Here is a 19,486-nt window from a genome sequence, read left to right as displayed (position 1 = left end):
CTCTATGGATCACCATGGCTCTTAAAGGGCTCTCCAGGTTTTCATCTCTTGTTCAGTCTGCAACTTCAGCGTATTTTCGAAGGAACATTGGTGTTACAGCTGTTGCATTTAACAAGGAACTCGATCCTGTTCAAAAACTCTGTGTAGACAAGATTAGAGAATATAAATCCAAGAGGCAGGCAGCCGAAGGACCTGTTGATATAGGTCCTGAATATCTGGACAGGGAACTACTCAAGCTTAAGCAAATGTACGGTAAAGCAGACATGAATATATTCCCAACATTCAAATTTGAAGAGGCACCTAAACCCTAGTCTTGAGGATTAACTGCGGAGTGTATATTGCTGTTTGATTATTTGTCATGAATTAGTTGTGTAACTAATCCATAGTAACAATAAATTTTAATTTCACTTTCACCAAAAAAAAGTGTGTGTATGTATATATGTATATGTTATATACATACACACACACATATATGTTTTCATTCAGTCATTTCAGTCATGTCCAACTCTTCATGACCCTATTTAGGGTTTTCTTGGCAAAGATACTGGAGTGGTTTTTGCCATTTCCTTTTCTAGCTCATTTTACAGATGAGGAAATGGAGGCAAACAGGGTTAATTGACTTGCCCAAGGCCACATAACTACTAAGTATCTGAGGCTGGATTTGAATTCAGGTCTTCCTGACTCCAGGGCCAGTGCTGTATCCACTTCTAACTGCCCTTGAATATATTTTCTATCTACTTATATATATGTACAGAGTATTTTCCCCTGAATATAATATAAGGTTCTTGAGGGGAAGGAGTGCTATTTTTTGCTTTTGCATCTCTAGCTCGGTGCCTGGAACAGAGTAAGTGCTTAATAAATGATTGTCGATTAATTGATACACCACCTCAAGTTACACAAGTTATAATTTAGCCTCTGCTAGAAGATCAGAGGCCACTAAATGGCTGTTTAGAATCCTCGATCAATTAAATCGTAAACTCCTTGAGGGCAGGGATTGTTTTTTGCCTCTTTTTTTTTTTAAATCCCCAGCACTTAGCACAGTGCCTGGCACACAGTATACATTTAATAAATGTTTATTTACTGATTCATGGATTAGCTGGCCTTTCAGAGTTCCAGCCCTTAGTGGGCACTGAGGAGAACTTACTCTCCCCTTGTGCCCTACAGAGTTTATTTTAACTGTAGAAAGTCCCTGTCCCGTCAAAAAGTCATAGGATTTCACCTCTGAGGGGCTGGCTCCGTTCCTCAATGGACCTTCAGCAACTTCTCTTCTTCTTCTACCCTTTCCTATTCTCATTCTCTCTCATCTCTCTCTCTCTGCCAAGCCTGACTGAGACAAACAGCAGCTTAACACATATTTGCTCTTTTATAAAAAAAGAAATCAATCCTCTCACTTGGACTCCCCCTCAGCAAGAGTTGCCATCCAGGCATAATAAGTGGAGCTGGGTTGGGGACAAATAAGGGCCAACAGCAGTAGCAAAGATGGCAGCAAAAAATAAAGAGTGGGTGTACCCCGCTTCTGTTGGGGGGTCAGGGGTGCCGGACTGAGGGGGTGCAAATGCTCTCCCCTCCAAAGCAGTCACCTAGGAGACTTGGTACTTATTCCAGAGATGCTACCTGTCCTGAGAACATTTTGCAACTAATGCCACTTTGGGAGCTGCCTAAGAGCTCACACTCATGTATCATCTTACTTGATCCTCACAACAACCCTGTTAGGTGGGGGCTATTATTAGCCCTATTTTACAGATGAGGAAACTGAGGCTCAGATGGGTTAAAGTGATTTGTCTGGTTACAAAGATAGCAAGAGCCTGAGACAGGATTTAAATCTAGCCCAAGTCCTGAGTTCTAACAATTCCACAAATCCGCCTCACAAGGAAAGTCATAGAACTACTGAATTCGAGCTGAAAAAGGGTCTCAGAGCCCGGGACCGATCACAGGATACCACCTAGTCCAATCCTCTCTTTTTTTCCAATGAGGAAAGTGAGTTCCAGGTGAATTAAGAGACCTTCTCAAAGTCATATTGGTTGTAAGTGTTAGAGGTGGAATTTAAACCCAGGTCCCCGTTCTGTCTCCTTAAATGCATCGTCTTACTTTAGAATCACACCTCATCTCTGACCAAAAATTGTAGTCATGACCCAGTTTAATCATCTACCTCATTTATCAGACTGGGATCCAAAGGGAGGTTGGTAAGGCAGACAAATCAGCAAGATTCCCAATTCATTCCCAAATCACATGAGAAACTTGGCACTTTCCAGACCAAGACCAGAGAGGGTTAGTGGCATAGACTCATAGAATTTAGAATTTAGAACAGAAAGGCCACTCCAGGATCTAAAGTCACTGAAGTAGAGACTGAGACCCAGTCACAGAAAGTGACTCACCCAATGTCACCCACCCTATTAGCCCTAGGGGCTAGAATAGCACCTAAAACATTCATTTGGTTTTAGGTGGAACTACTGAGATTGACAAGACAAACGGCAAGGGGCTGAGGTTCCGCATCGGCCCACTGTCTCCCTTCTTTCCTGCTTCCATGCTCTCCCAGAGCTCTTCCCACTACATCTGGTTCAAGCAGAGGAGTGGCTATGTACACAACTAAGCTGAACCAGCTCAGGTTTAAATGACCTCAAAGGCCCCCTCCAGCTCTAACAGTCCATGACTGATTCCAAGTCTCTCCTATTATGTGACTCCTGCCAACCCCCAAGGGAATATATCACATCTCCAACACTCCTGGTGCCCATCAACACTTTCTCTCTCTGGCTCCCTCTACCCCTATTCCTGAGACACTGCTTCCAGGCTGAAGTCAAATCACCAGTGGTCGCTATTCCCAGGTCCTTTCCCCCTGCAAACATTTTCTACAACAAAATCTGAGGCCTTTCAGCCAATTATCTTAAGTTTCCCCCAAGGCTAGGGACTGCCTTATTTTTATTTTTTACTTTTGTACCCTGCTTAGCCCCATCTAGCACAGGGCCTGGCCTACAGCAGGTGCTTAATGAATGAATAGGCAGTCAGGTGGTACAGCTTGGACTCAGGAAGACTCACCTTGAGTTCAAATCTGGCCTTAGACATTTACTAGCTGTGTGACCCTGGGCAAGTCACTTAACCTTGTTTGCCTCAGTTTCCTCATCTGTAAAATAAGCTGGAGAAGGAAATGACAAACCACTCCACTATCTTTGCCAAGAAAACCCCAAGTGGGGTCACAAAAGTAGGACATGACTGAATAACAAGTAAATGAATAAATGTCTAAGTGATTGTTGAATAGAATTGAGTCAAACACTATAATGTTTATAGGCTCCTGGGAAGGAACTACAGGGACCAAGGGAAAGTGAATTGGGGGTTGCCCAGTGTTAAATGCCCCAGGTTAGAAACTGTGAAGCCTGGTTTTTAGTCCCAGCTCAATTATTATTTAATTGTATGGCACTGGGCAAGCTAAGTGGCACATGGGATGAAACAATGATATTGGAGTCAGGAAGACCTGAGTTAAGATTCTGTCTCAGATACTTACTAGTTAGTTGTATGACCCTGAATAAGTCATTTAGCTTCTCTCAGCCTCATTTCCCTCATTTGTAAAACGAGGGAGTTGAACTTGGTGGCCTCTGGAGTCCCTTACAATTATAAATCTATGAGCCAATAATTCTTAACCTCCTCCCTTGTTGGGCTTCTGTCTCCTCATCTGTGAAATGAGTGGGTTGGGCCAGATCATCTCTGAAGTCCTTTCCAGCTCTAATGTTCTTATGCAGACAGAATGGTGCAGACAGGAGAAAAACCCAGACACAATTAGTAAGCCTTATTGGTCTTCCCAGCCTGTGTGGCCACATTAGGCCAGGCCCCTCGGCCACCAGCATCTGGGAGGAGAGCCGCTGTCAGGGAGCTGGTGGCAGCAATAACCACATTGTTGATGGTAATAAAACTATTAGAAGTAATCGCTGTGTGCCAGCTTCCAGGCCTGTGGTTTCAACCCCACTGCTCCTCTCACTTGGGAGCCAAAGTATAGCCACAGCCGTTGCTGAGCCCCAGGGCACTGGGGAAGAAGAGCAGTCTTAGCTCCAGATTTAGAAGAACAGGGTGGGAGTCTGCAGTCCCTGGGGATGACTGAAGAATTTTTCTAAAGCCGTATGAGACAAATAGGACAGACCAGTTGAGTGTGGGCCTTGGAAGGCACAAATACATAGAAAGTCAAGAAGAACACAGATGCCGAGGAACATAGATTTAGAGCCAAAGAGACCTCAAGGACTATTTAAGTACAACCACCTCATTTTACACATGAGGAAACTGAACCCCAGTAAGGTGACTTGCCTAAGGTCACAGAGAGGGGTTCCACCCCAGGTCCTCTGCTACCTGATCTCACACTCTATTGCATATCTATCAATTGATCAAAAACCATTTGTCACACAAGTACTATGTACCAGGCTCTATGTTAGGCTCCACAGATACAAAGGCAAAAAACCCCCAAACAAACCAGTCTTTGGCCTCAAGATGCTTACTTTCTATCAGGTGAGACAACATGTATATGTATGTCTATACAAAATAAATACAGAATTACAAGATGATTAGATACTTCAGGTGGGGGGGGGTTGGTTTCCAGGATCCAGTTCAACCTTCTTATTTTACATGTAAGGTTTAAGTGGCTTTACCCAAGGACATGTAGGAGCTTAGGGACAGAGTCTAGACTAGAAAAGCCAGATCTCCTAATTCCCCTTAGGCAACAAGGTGGTGTAGAGGACAGAGTACTGGGCCTTGAGTCATGAAAACTGGAAGGCAAAAGTGGCCTCTGACACTAGCTGTGTGGCCCTGAGCAAGTCACTTAACCTCTGTCTGCCTGAGTTTCCTCAACTGTAAAATGGGGATGGTAATAGCATTTAACTCCCAGGATTGTTGTGAGGATTAAATTAGATGTTTATAAAGCATTTAGCATAACACCTGGCACATAGTAGGCATTTAATCTTTCTTTACTCCTTTTTTTCCTTCCTCCCTCCTTTCCTTCCTCCCTCCCACTCCATTTCTACTATGCTGGGCTGCCTCTTGAAGGCGCTAAAATGGTCCAGGGCAGAACACCTTTTTCTCTGACCTTTCCCAATTCAGCCCCCAGAGTTCTGTAATGGATTCAGGAGTCACAGTCCACTCAGCTTGAGTCTGAATCCTGACTTTGCCTCTAACTACCTATAAGACCTTGGACAAGTCTCTTAAACCCTTGATGATCAAGCTTCCTTTACTGTAAAATGGGAGAGAGGGGATAGGCAAACTCAATGACCTCTAAGGTCCCTTCCTCCTCTAGACCTATAAGCCTATGGGACCAAAATCTATTTCTTTGAAAAAGAAAAAACCACGAACAGAAGCCCATTGCATACATGGGATCATCTCAGGTAAAGCCCAGTGTGCATCTGCAATGTTGGAAGTATGGTAGGGAGTAGAGAGAGAAGTTAGACCTGGGAGAGAAGATTGTCTCTGATTGTGGTACCAAAGGACATGAGACAAAAAGGTATGTCTTCCCCCCACCCCCACCCCTTCAGATGTTAATGACCGAATGTTAGGGATTTCCCACAATCACCCTAGTTTCCTTGAATGATTCATAATGATTTAGTCAATAACTTCTGTATCTTTACTATGCCTGCAAGAGGTAGTCCTTTTTTTGGTCCAAATTCATCCTCCCCTCTCATTTGGGTCCCTCCCAAGAGGGGTACAGAGCCTGGGGCTGATCACAGGATGCCATCTGTCTTCTCCCTCCCTCCCCCCATCAACATTTTGTATCTGGGTGAAACCAGGATGCTGATCAACATCAAGGGCATCCTTGAAGAGGAAAAGAGATTACTAAAGGGCAAACTGCAGCCTAGCGGGTGGTAGGGGGTGGTGGGTGGTAGAACCAGAGGAGTGGGTGTTGTTGCCAGGCAGCAAGCCCCAATGACAGGGCTGATTGTGTGGGGAGGTCTTTTTTAGCAGCCACCTTCTTCCCAACCGCTGCCTCTCTGAGTCACTAGTCCACCCCCCATCCCACCCTACCCCAGAAGCAGCAGCAGCAGCTCTGAGCCCTTCACAAAACCTGGCTATGGCAACCACCCTGACTTGCCATAACTTTAGCATTTCAGGAGTCAGTCGAAGTTTGTTCTAACAATCTCATTCATCAGCTGTACCACCAGCCCCCTTGGGATGGCAGCATGGTGAAGCGGGAAGAAGTTGTGGATTTGAAATAAATGGACATAGATTCAAATCCTGCCTGTGCCACTCATTATCTGCACCTCCTTTGTCAAGTCATTTCACTATTGTAGTCCTCAGTTTGCTCATCTGTAAAATGGGAATCCTGAGACCTGTAGCACTTCCCTCAAAGGGTGGTTGTAAGGCTCAAATGAGTTACTGGATAGATAAAGCGCTTTGTAACTCCTGAAGTACTATAGCTGCTATTATTCTTCCTTCAAATACAGCACTGAGATGTGTACACCATACAACACAGGGGAGAGCAATTTGACTCTCACATGTACACTAGGAGGACAGGTGAAATGTTTCCTGTTTTGTTCCCAATGGCCTTCCCATGGACATCTAAGAGATTTGTTGGCCTTTCTGGCCGAACCCGAACACTGGGCTGATGTCTCCAGAGAGCTGTCTACCCTTACTCCTAGGTCCCATTTCAAAGTCAGAACTGACAGTGCAGAGCCTGTCACTCTCTAACCACAATTGTGATCATCTCTCCCCTTTTCCCTGACCATCTCATTCCTTCCATTGTATATAGTCTGCCACCCTTTCATTCACAGCCTCATGAGGCTTTCCTGCAGTTTATACCCATCAGCTACTCATTTCATCACTTAGAAGAGCTCAGTGATGATAATAATAGCTAACATTTCTATAGCACTTTAAGGTTTGCAATATTCTTTACTGAGGTTATCTCATCTTCGAGTACAAAGATGCCACTATGTATTCTCTGGAGCGCCCTACCATCTATCTCATCTCCTCTGACCAGAGAAGTGACCTCCCTATCCAAGGTTTTTCGGGTTTTCCCTCTCCATGACCAAACAGTGCTCCCTGCTCTTCCCTTCCCCCATCTCTAGAATGGAACCTTGTTAAAGGCTTTCAAAGACCTAAATTGATTCATCTTTCTCCACATGCTGATTTTATCCCTTTAGAAAATTCTAGCAAATTAATCAGGAATGATTTCTTCTTGAAGCAGCCCTTTCCCAGTAGGTTGAATTGTATAAATATTCAGTGACCTTACCCTTTACTATAGATTTCATCAGCTTGCCTGGTAAGAAAGGAAGTCTCAATGGTCTGTCTTTAACTCCCAGGATCCTCTCTGGATGTAAAACCCTTGTTAAGAACAGGGGTGGGGGTGGGGGTGGGCTCATACTGGTAATCCACTAGTTGTCCAATATTATAAGCTGTGACTATTTATAAGGACAAGTTACATGTTTTCACCATACCTTTAATAATTCCACTTTGAATTTCTTTCAAAGTCAGATGCACCAGTGATTGACACCACACCTGGTTGGTTGATTAGGTTTAAATTGTCTCATGCATTTGCCATAGCTTGATTCAGCACCCCCAACCTATCTACTTCAAAGGTCATTGTAGGAGTGGGAAGGAATCTCACTAAAGAGGCAAAAAATTCATTCAGTCTCTCTGCCAGTTCCTTTTTCTCTGTGAGCACATCTTTTGAACCATGATCATCAAAGCAGTCCCACTTGATATTTTGAAGTGAGTTGTCTGCTAACCACTGCCATGTGGCAGATTCAGATGGAGGCTGGATCATGCTCCAAATGGCCTGGAAGACTGGGACCCAACAATCTACTGCCCTTCTTGAGAAAATTCACCCTTTTGTAATGTCCCCAAAGGAGAAGTCCTGGGCTCAGTGTTAGACCCATCAGTATGGGGGTGGTGGGCTAGTACCTGTAAGTATAGGATTAACATTAGAAAGAAAGGTAGGGTGAACTCTGAAGTCTGAAAAGTGAAGAGAATGAATATAAAAAGGAGTTAGTTCAATGACACATACTTAGAGAAAAGAAGCTATGTATAAATAAGCAAGGCTGAAAAGATCCAGGAGTCAGAGTGGACCACAGGTGAATATGAACAGGAAATACAAATTATTGTTGTTTTTTTAACCTAAAACCACAGCACATCGATAAAATGTTATACTGTATTTACACTCTTTCAGCCTGGGAAAATGTTAACAATATGAAATCCAAGCTAAGGAAAAGAAGGGACCTCCTGTCTTCACCTTACATTCTGTCTTGGAACACATATATTTTCTGTCTACCTAAGGGCAGCTAGGCGGCACAATGGATAGAATGCCAAGCCTGGAGTCAGGAAGACTCATTATCTTTCTGAATTCAAATCTGGCCTCAGACATTTACTAGCTGTGTGACCCTAGACAAGTCACTTAACCTTTTTGCCTCAGTTTCTTCTGAAAATGAGAAAGGAATGGCAAACTACTCCAGGATCTTCGACAAGAAAACCTCAAATAGGGTCATGGAGAGTCAGCCTCAACTGAGAATGACTGAACAATAACTGAGTGAATTGCACACAAGCCCTTTTGCTTTAACTCCCCATACAGACTCCAGGAAGCTAGGGCATGGGATAGTCTGACATCTGAGTGCCTAGACTCACCACAGATCATGTCCCCTTTGTGAGTTTAGCATCCAGCTTCCACCAAAGCATCAGTGCTTAGGGGCATGGTCGAAAGAATACTCTTGCCTACATAAAGCAGAAAAGTTGGATCACTTATAGGAGAAACACAATCCTTTCCTGCTTTATCTACCTTAGCACTGGTCAATCCTTTTTTAGAAGGTTGTATTCATAACTGGGAGGTGGTTCAGAGAACCACAGAGATGATTAAATGATTGTAATCCATGAATTATGAAAAGACTTAAAGAAGTCAAGAAGTCAAGATCCTAGACTTAAGCTAAGTCCTTCCATCAAGGTCAGGAGTGGTCTAGTAAATTGCCCACTGAGGAATATATCCACTGTCATTAAGAATGTGGGTTGGGTCGCTGCTCACAAGACTTACCGTTACACTGGCATTGCTGCAAAAGGAGGGGCACAGAGGGTTATATGGAAGGGGAGGGGAGGAAGGGACGGCAAGTACCATTATTAAAAATGTCTTAGGGTTACAATGCACTGATCCTGGTGACAACCTTTTAAGATAGGAACACACAAGGAAACTGAATCTCAGAGAGGTTATATCACCTTCCCAGGGTCACAAAGAAAATTAGTGGCAAAACCAGGATTAAACACCAGGTTTTCTGAGTCCAATCATGTGCCCTTTCCATTTTACCTCCACTGCAGCCCTGTGAAAGAATCACCACTGGGACAAACTGTCCAGCTCTGTCCTCTCGTAGAAGTCACATTTCTCCCCAACACAGTTCAGCACAGAGCCATCTTGCACATATTGTTGCTGCTGCTGCTGTGTGTGTGTGTGTGTGTGTGTGTGTGTGTGTGTGTGTGTGTCAGATGGAAGCAATTCTTCCCCCATTCCATAGCCTTCTACTAACCATAACATGGGGGTTCTGCAGGGCTGCTTCCCACCAGCATGAAAACTATCTGGCCTCTGCCTCCTCTGAGGACTGAACACAAGGCAAATGATGAACAGCATGAGGGGCTGACGCTAATGCTAAGGGAAACGTGCTGACATTAAGAGCTGTCAAGCCAGGATGGGTTGCATAGTCTCCCATATCTGAAGGTCTAGGATTGGATGGTGAGACAAATAAGCAGAACCAGGAGAACAATTTACATGATGAATATGTTAATGTAAAAAAGAACAAGACTGAAAGACTCCAAATTCTGGTCAATTCAATGACCAATCATGAATTCAGAGAAGTGACAGCAGAAAGGCTGGTGGGCTATAGGTGTGGAATTATATATTTATGTACATATGTACACATATGTATATATAGTGTATATGTGTGTATATATAATATATATATACATAATATATATTTGGATATGGCTAATGTGCTCATTTCTTCTCCTTAGCTGGACTTGGCTGTTTTAAGGGAGGGCTCTATGGGGACAGGATGGGAAGGCAGCCATTGAGAAATGAAGATGAATTTTTTAGGAGTATCAATAATACGCTTAATGAGAAAAAAAGGATGAATATTTATTTTCATCTGTCCCAGATGATGGCACTCTGGCTAAAGGATAAATTAAAAGACTTCTCCAAGTAACTTCTCCAAGTGCCTTCCTGCATGCTAATTCTATACATACATACTCCTATACTAGGTAAATCTATACACCAGACATATCCATGTATATATAACCATGGATACAATATACACTGATACATCTGTCCTTGAAGGCAGATGCCTCCCATTTAAAAATACACAGTCTAGCTCACATGGACATTGTGTCCAGATAAACACATATTTACTAATGTCTATATGTAGACATGCACAGTGATCTGGAGAGGCAGCAAAGTCAGAAGTCCTGTTCAAATCCTGTCTCTGAACCAGAGGAGCTATGCGACCCTGGGCAATTCACTGCTCAAGCATCTCTCAAAATCTATAAGTTGCAGATGACTTGACAAGTTTCCATGCTGGAAGTTCCCTGTGCCAACAAAATAGTAAATCTGACCCAAATATAAATGGGAGAGAGAAAGAGACAGGGGGAGGGAGAGAGAAAAAGGGAGAAAGAGAAAGAGAGAGAAAGGGGAGAGGGAGAGACAGACAGAGAGAGATGCAGACAGAGAGAGAGAGAGAGAAAAAAAAAGAGAGACCAAGAGAAAGACAGAGTTACAAGAGAATGAGAACATTTTGGCCCAGCCCTGTGATTTCATTGGTGTAGGGAATTCCCAGATAAGTATCTCCTTCTACTAATGCGGATTAGCACTTCCTCTGCAGTTTAGTCTCAAGAGTTAAACGGGAACATCGAGAAGTTATGAGACACGCTTAGGATCATACAGTTAATATATTAGAAGCAGGACTAGAACTCAGGCCTTTCTGACTCTGAGGCTGGCTCTCTCTCAGGGAGACCTATATTTATCTACAACAACAGAGACCTATACGCGCAAGGCCCATTTGTGTCAGCAGGGGGGTAATGGGAAAAGAAAGTCCAGGACCTGTAGTTGCTAATGCTTTCTCCTCCCCCTCCCCCTTACCAAAACGACTTTGTATTTCTTGTGTTTTGTGCATGCAAATTAAAGTATATAATGTTTCCTCCACTGAACCTAAGTGATTTGAGGATGCTACTATTCATTTTTGCCTCTGTATCCCTGGTGCCTGGCACAGTGCTTGGCACATGGTAGATGCTTAATAAATGTTTATTATATTGAATAAAAAGCAGACAGTATCTCAGCTCTGCCCTTTTCTAGGTTTTGGGAAAGTCCCTACCAGTTCTGACATCCTGCAATCTACACTTAATCTACATCTACATCCTATAATCTACCATTTAACTTCCCTGACCTTCAGTTTATTCCTCTATAAAGAGAAGCTAACATACCTCTCACCTCCACATGCCCAAGGCCAAGGATGCAAAAGAACATTGTAACTATAAAGCAGCATTTAAGAATAAAGTCCTGTGATGATTCCTAAGCACATACAGGTGAGGGGAACTTCTCGATAGTGCCCCTTGGGTAGACAGAAGGAGTAGAGGCTGAAACTGCGCCCTCCAGTATGTATGGAAGGAAGAGGAATTTGGACTCTTTATTTTACTATTAAGATTCCACATGGACACACCAAAGCATATATGTACACTCACACACCCAGCCTTCCACGAAGGCCACATGAGTTCCTGACCTGCTTTGCCTATCTGCCCACATCTCAAATGTAAACAACTCATGGGGTCCCCCAGATAAAATTTAATCCAGCTCCTCTCATTGCCAGAGGAATAATCTGAAGACCTCTCTATGTGATAACAAACACACCCAGTCATTACAGGGACAAGTGGAAGAGTGGGGAGGGGGACAGGGTAGGAGGGATAAGGGGAGCTCCTTTCTTGGTCTTGTCTTTCCACCTTCTTTCAGCTGCCCCCCTCCCCAACCAGATGAGGGTCGCTCTATGCCAGGAATGCAGAAAGCTGGCTGCCCTTGGAAGCTGCCTCCTGCTGCGTCAGCAGGAAGGGCCTGTGTGGGAAGGGATCTTTGAGAGCAGGTCAAGTCAGTTCCTCATTTGACCCAAGGCCCAGCAGAAAGCTGCAAACCCAAGTAGAAAGTTGGGGCCAGGTTTAGTGGACTTCAGGAACCTTGACCTCCCCTTCTCCTTCCCCACCTGGCTAGTGGGATCGGAGGCCCCATCAAACAGCTAATGTTTTCCCTTGATCTCAGAACAAACTCTAATGTTCTAATGACTCCAAAGCCAACTCCAAGTGTAAGGGGGAGGAGGGGGTATTGGCACTTCGCTATTTCTAGCATCCACATTTATCTGGATCAGAAATGAGCCCAGGAGGGGACTGAATAGTCAAGGAAGTGCCTCCGACCATGTTTTCTGTGTGCCTTAAACGGGAAAAATGTAGCTACATGCTAGGCCTGGCTGTCTCCAAGCCTCAGGAACCAGGGCCTGACAGCCAGGAAGAGGTAACTATCTTTCCAGTGTAGGAAAATCAGGAGGACTGAGTATCAAGAGGAGAAAATCAATCTGAAGATGAGCTCGAACACCACCATACACTGTCTTAAGAATGGGGCCATACACTGACTGTTCTCTTTGGGCAATGAGTCCTCAAGGCTTTTGCCCCAAATAAGCCATTCACTGGACTTTGTGATGAAAACACACACACACACACACACACACACACACACACACACACACACACACACACACACTGGTCTGCATAAGGATACACAGAATCACCAAATCTTCTAGTTGGAAGGGACCTTAGAGGGTATATTGTTTACCCCATACCTGAACAAGAATCCAGCCTTTGCCTGAAGACCTTCAAGGAAGGCCAGTCTACCCATTCTCAAGGCAGCCCACTCCATTTTTGTATGGTTCTAATTATTAGGAAGTTTAACCTAAATTTGCCTCTTTGGAACTTCTACCCATCACTCCTGGTTTTGTTCCCTGAGGCTGAGCCTAGACTAGCTCAATTCCTCTTCCACACAACAACCCAGCAAATACTTGAAGACGGCTATTGTGTCCTTCCAAAATCTTGCACAGCCTGTGCAAGGACTTACATTTGGGCCACATTTTTACAGTTGCTATGCATTCAAGACATGACCCACTGATCTACTTGGTATAGGGCAACCATAGCGTGTGTTTTCCCCTACCTGGAATTCCCTTTCCACCACCATTCTGCTTACTGAAATCCTTAGAGGCATTGTGAGAAAAGATCTGAAGCTAGCAGCCCCAGTCTGGAATCCTGCCACAGACATTAGCCATCTCAGCAAGTTACTTAACCTCTTAGAGTCTCAGTTTCCCCATCTGTAAAATGAGGATAAACCACTTGCACTACCTACCCCCAAAGAGTTGGAAACTTTCCTTTGCAAACCGCACATAGCATTGTAGGAAAGGCAACAGTTTTTATCGTGACCCAACTTTCATGGCTCACCTCAAATCCCACCTCCAAAAGGGCTTCCCTCTAGATCTCTTTGCTGAAAGTATTCTCTCCCCCTCCTTTGACATTATGGACAACATCTACCTAGACCACTCATCTGGCACATATCACCTGTTGTCTGGTATAACAGCCTGTACATGTTGTCTTCCTAATGAGCTGCAACCACTATGGTAGGAGGGATTCTGTCTACTCTTTTTTGTATTCTCCACAGTGCTTTACAGCAAAATAGATGCCCAAGAAATAATACAAATTATTGTAACTGACAATAATAACTCATACTGACACAGAGGCTTAAAGATAACAAAGCACCTTCCTCACAACAGCCCCGAGGGAGACAGTACAAGTGTTGTTAGCTCCATTTTACAGATGTGGAAACTGAGCCTTAGAAAGATCAAATGACCTGCTCACAGTCACATAGCTAAGAAGTGTCAAAGCCTGGGTTTATAGAAAAATGACACTGATGGAAAGATTCAGCTTTCCCAAGTCACTGCAGCTCCACTGGGGCTAGAATTTTTGGGTCCCTTAAGTTGACATGGTCATGGGAGACCACAGAGCAGTGGAAAAGCCAAGGTATTAATTAGATAGACAGAACCTGTTGGTCATACAGGATCCTATGAAAACCTATCAAATAATAACCATATTGACACAGTTCTTCCACTTCTTCATAGCAACCTTTAGAGATTGGTTAATCAGAAATTATTGCATGACACAAGACTAAATATTCTTTCCTCCTCTTAAATCTATGGTCCCCATTTTATAGATGGAGAAACCAAGCCCCAAAGATGTTTAATAGCTTACCTAATGACCCATAGCTTAGTGCCAGAACCAGTATTAGATCCCATGTCATCCCACTCCCAGCCCTGATCTCTTTCTTTGCACACCAACCTAGATAAAAGGCAACATAATGTGGTGTAAAGTCACCTTCACTGAAAGTCAGGGGCTCTGGGTTCAAGTCCTGACTCTCCCACTAATTTGCTTTGTGTTCTTGAACAAGAGAGTTCACCTCTCTGGGAACTCAGTTTCCTCACCTGTAAAATAAGGAGGTTAGATAAGATGATGTCAGAGTCCCTTCTAACATTCTCCAGTATAGTACATACATTCCTCAGAGCCAATCATATTTAAAGAGACACAAACATTGGAATCATAGATATCCTTGTGTAGAAACAAACCAGAAGAGCAGGTGCGAAATAGCACATGTGTTGACAGACACACAAATAGGGAAAGGTACTGGAATCTGTGTAAAAATCAACCTTCACATGCAGAGTGAGGTACCAAATCTACATATACAACTTCCCAGTCACAGCTATTCCAACATTAGGAATTAGAACCTTCATGCTGGGAAGGACTTAGAAGACAGCTAATCCCATGTCCTATTCAAGGCAGGAGACTTCTGAAACATTCCTGCCTAATGACTATTCTGTCTCTACCTGAAAGTTAGAGGGTAACTTCCTCACTAAGCAACCTATTCCATTTTTGAGTAGAGATTTTACTATCTGGGTCAAGAAGATCCTCTAGCTGACCCTGAAAGGGCTAACACCTTAAGCTTTTCCTAAGTGACACCTGTTACACTGGTGGACAGATAGCTGAAGGAAAGGCCTAGTAGGAATAGGGCAAAAAAGAGACTGAGAGTGGGAGTGATTTAAGAGTGAGAGTCAGAGCCCAAATGGGGAAGGAGGGGCCCTTGAAGGGAAATGGGGGGACAAACTTGGCCTCTGGACCATATGCATACTCGAGCAATCACAACGCATACTTTTTTTTTAAAACAAAGTTTCCCCAAACCAGCCTCATTAGATTATTGGTAGAGCCCTAAAGCAGAGCTGAAGTAAAGGGAGGAAGAATCCTATGTGCTGCCTGCATCCTTCCCCCTAGTTGATGCAGGAGGATCCCCATGTAATATTTCCTCTAGATCACCTAATCCCCAAGAATGGGAGATGGGGGTAGAATGGCTCAAGGAGGTCCTTTGAGACAATGGTAGGGAAGCACCCGAAAAGAGAAGGCAGCCATCTAGTCCAACTGTCATTTCTCTGGTCCCTCAGGTATGGTTCTGCTGCACTGCTGAGAAAATTTATGCTAGCTCCAAGCTTGTCCAAGTTCATCAAGCTCAGATTAGCCAGGGGTGCCTCCAGCTAATTCTCCACTGAATACAAGTGACTGGCCAATGGTGGAGAGCAGTGCTCAGGGTCTCCTGAAACATTCCCCCTGTACCCTGAGGCATAAGGTAGGGATGCTTCTCCATAGAACACTGCATACCAGCCCTTTGACCAGAGCAGGAAGTGTTGGGCAACAGAGCATGAGGCATTAGTCTTCCTTGACCCATCTTTATTTTGAGGGTTGATGTCTCCTTGGCCATAATTTTGTTGAGTTCTTTCCCACCTCTGCTGGATCTTCCACCAGGCTATGCCCATTTGGAAGCAGAAGAGGATCTTGGGTTAAGGTGCTGATTGCCAGGCTATATGCTTAAGGAGACCAGGGGAAAAGGACTTAAGTTAGAGGGGCATCAACTCTCACCTGTACCCTTGGGTCCATCAACTGAAGAGAAGTGATTTAAAGGGGAAGGGAAAAGAAAAGGAATAAAGAAAAGGGAGGATTGGTAGTGGGGGGCAGAAGCAGAAGAAAAGGAAAGAAGGTGGGCCTAATAGACTGGAGAAAGGAAAAGGGGGGGGCGCCTTGGGATCTGGGACCATGGCCCTGAGAAAAGCAGTTTCCCAGCCACAGTACCACAGGCAGAGTAAAGCTCGGAGCTAGGGACTGGGGGAATGGGCAGAAGGAGGGGTAAGGCTTTGGGATTGAGCCAGCTCAGCCCCTGCCTCGGGATTGGGGGAGGGGTGCTTGAGAGGTGCGTAGAAGGGAAGGGGAATGAGCAACAGAACTAGGAATTGGTCAGAGATTCCTTCTGGGCTTGAGCCCAGTCTGCTTTCCCTGGGAGGGGGCGAGAGACCAGGGACTCTGGGTCAGAGGGGCCCAAAAGCCTCTTCCCCCCCCTGCGCAAGGCCTCGTCCTTCACTGTGCAGATGCGAAGCGTTCAAGGACACGTCTGCACCAGCTCCAGCGTGTGTGTGTGTGTATGTGTGTGTGTGTGTGTGTGTGTGTGTGTGTGTGTGTGTATGTCTGTGTGTCTGTGTGTGTGTGTGTGTGTTGTTTGGGGGGTGGGGGTGGAGGCGGAGGCTGCTGCAGGGGAAACGGGAGCGGGGGAGCGACCCCCGGGAGAGGCCCAGCAGCTCCCACTTCACGGCCCCCAAACACCCGGCAGGGCCCTGTTTCCCCTCCCCCGCCATCCCCGCATTTTCCTGCTTCCCCCCCCATCCCCCAGCCTCTCCGATAGACCTGAGCTCAGGGGGGGAATCCTCATCTGCCTCCCCCGTCCCGCCCCCCCCACCCGCCACACTGCGGCGCCGCACAGAGCTCTCTAGGCCGGGAGGGGGTGGGGAAAGCTGGGCCTGGGGCAGGACTCTAGACAACCCTTGTGCAGCTCCAAACGCCCCTCGAACCCGAGATGGGGGTTCAGTGTCGGGGGGTGGGGTAGGACTAAAGTCGAGTGAGGGCGGGGAGAGACAGATCATCCCCCTCAATCTCCGCCTGTTTCCAAATCCCGGCTCCCACCCCGCACCCTGAGCCACAGGTGGCCGGGGGGGGGCGGGGAGGTAAGGGCCAGAGCGAACTCAGCCCTTCCTCAGTGCCCCCTCCTAGCTCCCGAGACCAATAGATACCCCCTCCCCGAGAGATTTCCTCCTCCGCCCCTTTCCTCCAGCCACCCCACCCCTGGGAGGCCCTACAGGGTCCCCCGCCCCCGCAGGGGGGCCGAGGGCCTGGAGGGGGCCGGGCCGGGCCAGCAAGGGAGGGGAGGGAGGGAAGGGGGGGCGAAGGGTCGTGCCAGGCTGCCATTTTCTGCCGCGGCTACCGCTGTTCTGTCCTCAGTTCCCAGTCCTTTACCCCCTTCTCGTTCCCCCGCAGGACAGAGGGGCGGATTATCTGGGGAATCGGGATCCTAGCTCTCCTAATTCGCCAACCCCAGGGTTCTCAGCCCGTCATCCGAGGGGCGGGAGGGCGGGGGGCGCAAGACGAATTCGTAAGCAGCCAGAGTCAGGATGGGGACGGGCGGGGGGAGCGGTTGTTGGGGAGCGGGTTGTGGGTGCCTCCTCCCCATCTATGACAGAGACGGGAGTCCCCAGGGGGCCAGATCGGCCCAGAGGACTGGGGCCAAGTCGTCCCTGTCTCCCCCCACCCCCAGCCCCTGCAGGAGAGCTGAGGGAAGGGATGGAGGAGCGGCCCCCCGCGGGCATTGTATGGACTTGAACTTGAGACTGGAGCTGGGGGAAGGGGAGGAGGGAATGGGGAAGGAGGAGGGAGCGGGACGGGCGGGGGGGCTGGTTGGTGGAGGAGGGAGAGTCTTTGGGAGCTGGGGGTGGGAGCAGGGGACGGGAGGGGGCGCTTTCCGGATCCCAGAGGGAAATAAACAGACCCACAAATAAGACGTGCAAAACCTTCTCAACCCCTCCCCCCCCAATCTCATCCACCCACCCAATGCCCAGCGCCCTCACCCTGGCCGCCCCGGGCGCCCATCTCCGAGTTGGAGGGGGCCGGGGGAGGGGAGGGGAAGGGAGCCGGGGAGGGAGGGCAGTTGCGGGTGTTCACGACCCGGGCACTGCCAGCCGCGGGGGCCGCCCTCCCCACCCCACCCCCCACTCCGCCCTGAGCGGCGCTAATTACCGTGTGGCCGGTCCGGCCCGGCCCTGCTCCGTCCCTCCGTCCTGCCCTGTTCTGTCCTGTCCTCTTCTCCTCCTCCTCCTCCGCCTCCTCCTCCTCCGCCGCCGCCGCCTCCTGTGCTCCCTCCCTCCCTCCGCTCGCTCTGTCGCGCTCCCTCTCTCCGCCTCCTCCGCTGTCTCCCCTCCCTCCCCCCTCCTCTCTCCGCCTTCCTCCTTCCCTCCTTCCCGGCCTGTCCGAGGCCTCCCGCAGCCCCGCCGCTCCGCCCGCCGCTTCCCTTCCTTGCGGCGGCTCTGGCTTCGGCTCCGGAGCTGCGGAGCCCGGCCTGGGGAAGGAGCAGAAACTGGGGTGCCTGGGGAGGTGAGAGAGTGGGGATCCGGGAGCCGGAGCCCGCGTGGGTCCTAGCGCCCCACCTTTCTCCGAAGTAGTGCACAGCTCTAACCTTCCCCCTACCCCCCTCTCCCGACCAATATAGATATACACGCACACATACAGGCCAGAGTGGGAATTCCCCCAACCCCTCAATAGGAGAGACGACACACCCTACCCACCAAAAGCAAAGAAAAACAACGGGGTCATGTAGCCCTGCTCTGCAGTGCCCCCCCAGATCCTGCAGCGGGTTCTTGGGGAAAACCCCCTTCTCTCACTTAACCCTTGCTGCCTAGGCTTCTCCAAGCCCAGGTTTCCTGCATTCACACTCAATCCTTGCAGAACTCTGGCCCCTAGGCTCAACGATTGATTGCCCTAACATCCAGCACTGAGCTTAGGGACAGCAGCCCCTCCTCTCCCCCTGGCCTGAGTCAAAAGCCTGCCCCACCAGTTTGCCTAGCCCCCGGGGCACGGCTTCTTGCCTGCAGTTCTCTTTACGTCCAGCAGAGTCCACTGCACTCTGTCTCAGCACTGAGGATGGGGACAGCAGCCCCACAGCCCCACTGCTTCCCCTCAACCCTCACCACCCTCACCCCTCCAACTTTAGCCCAAGGGCCTACATTCTCTGGTTAAGATTTTCTGGAATAAAACCCAGCTGGGCCCAACCCAGGTCAAAGGTCAGAATTTTAGTGCTTTTGGCTAAAGGCCAAGGCAGAGACCAAGTGAGGCTCTAGACTCTTTCCATTCGGTCTCTCTCAGAACTTCTTGCCTCACATCCTATGCCCTGCTATCTTCCTCCCTGACTTCAGCATCTATAGGGAGATGTCTCCCTTGAAACACTGACCTCAAAGTTTTTGTTCTCCTACACTCCATTAGATACTGATCTCCACCACTGACCTCAAAGTTTTTAGTTCTCTTACATTCCATTAGATACTGATTTCCACCCCAATTGTTAATACTC

At 47.3% G+C, this 19,486-nt stretch overlaps 1 protein-coding gene across 1 annotated transcript in view; it reads right to left on the bottom strand.

Moving 5' to 3' along the window:
• DNMT3A (DNA methyltransferase 3 alpha) overlaps nucleotides 1-18,248 on the bottom strand; it is a 154,503-nt gene extending 136,255 nt beyond the window's left edge. The window contains exon 1 of the mRNA XM_020983946.2: nucleotides 18,163-18,248. The gene's annotated coding sequence lies outside the window, so the exon portion shown is untranslated. The remainder of the gene's footprint in view (nucleotides 1-18,162) is intronic.
• Between the last annotated feature and the right edge of the window lie 1,238 nt (nucleotides 18,249-19,486).

Source organism: Phascolarctos cinereus, unplaced genomic scaffold (genome assembly GCF_003287225.1).
Source record: "Phascolarctos cinereus isolate Bilbo 61053 unplaced genomic scaffold, phaCin_HiC Scaffold_2;HRSCAF=192, whole genome shotgun sequence".
NCBI lineage: Eukaryota > Metazoa > Chordata > Mammalia > Diprotodontia > Phascolarctidae > Phascolarctos > Phascolarctos cinereus.
Note: the sequence above shows the minus strand (reverse complement) of the source record. Positions and strands in the feature narration are given on the sequence as shown.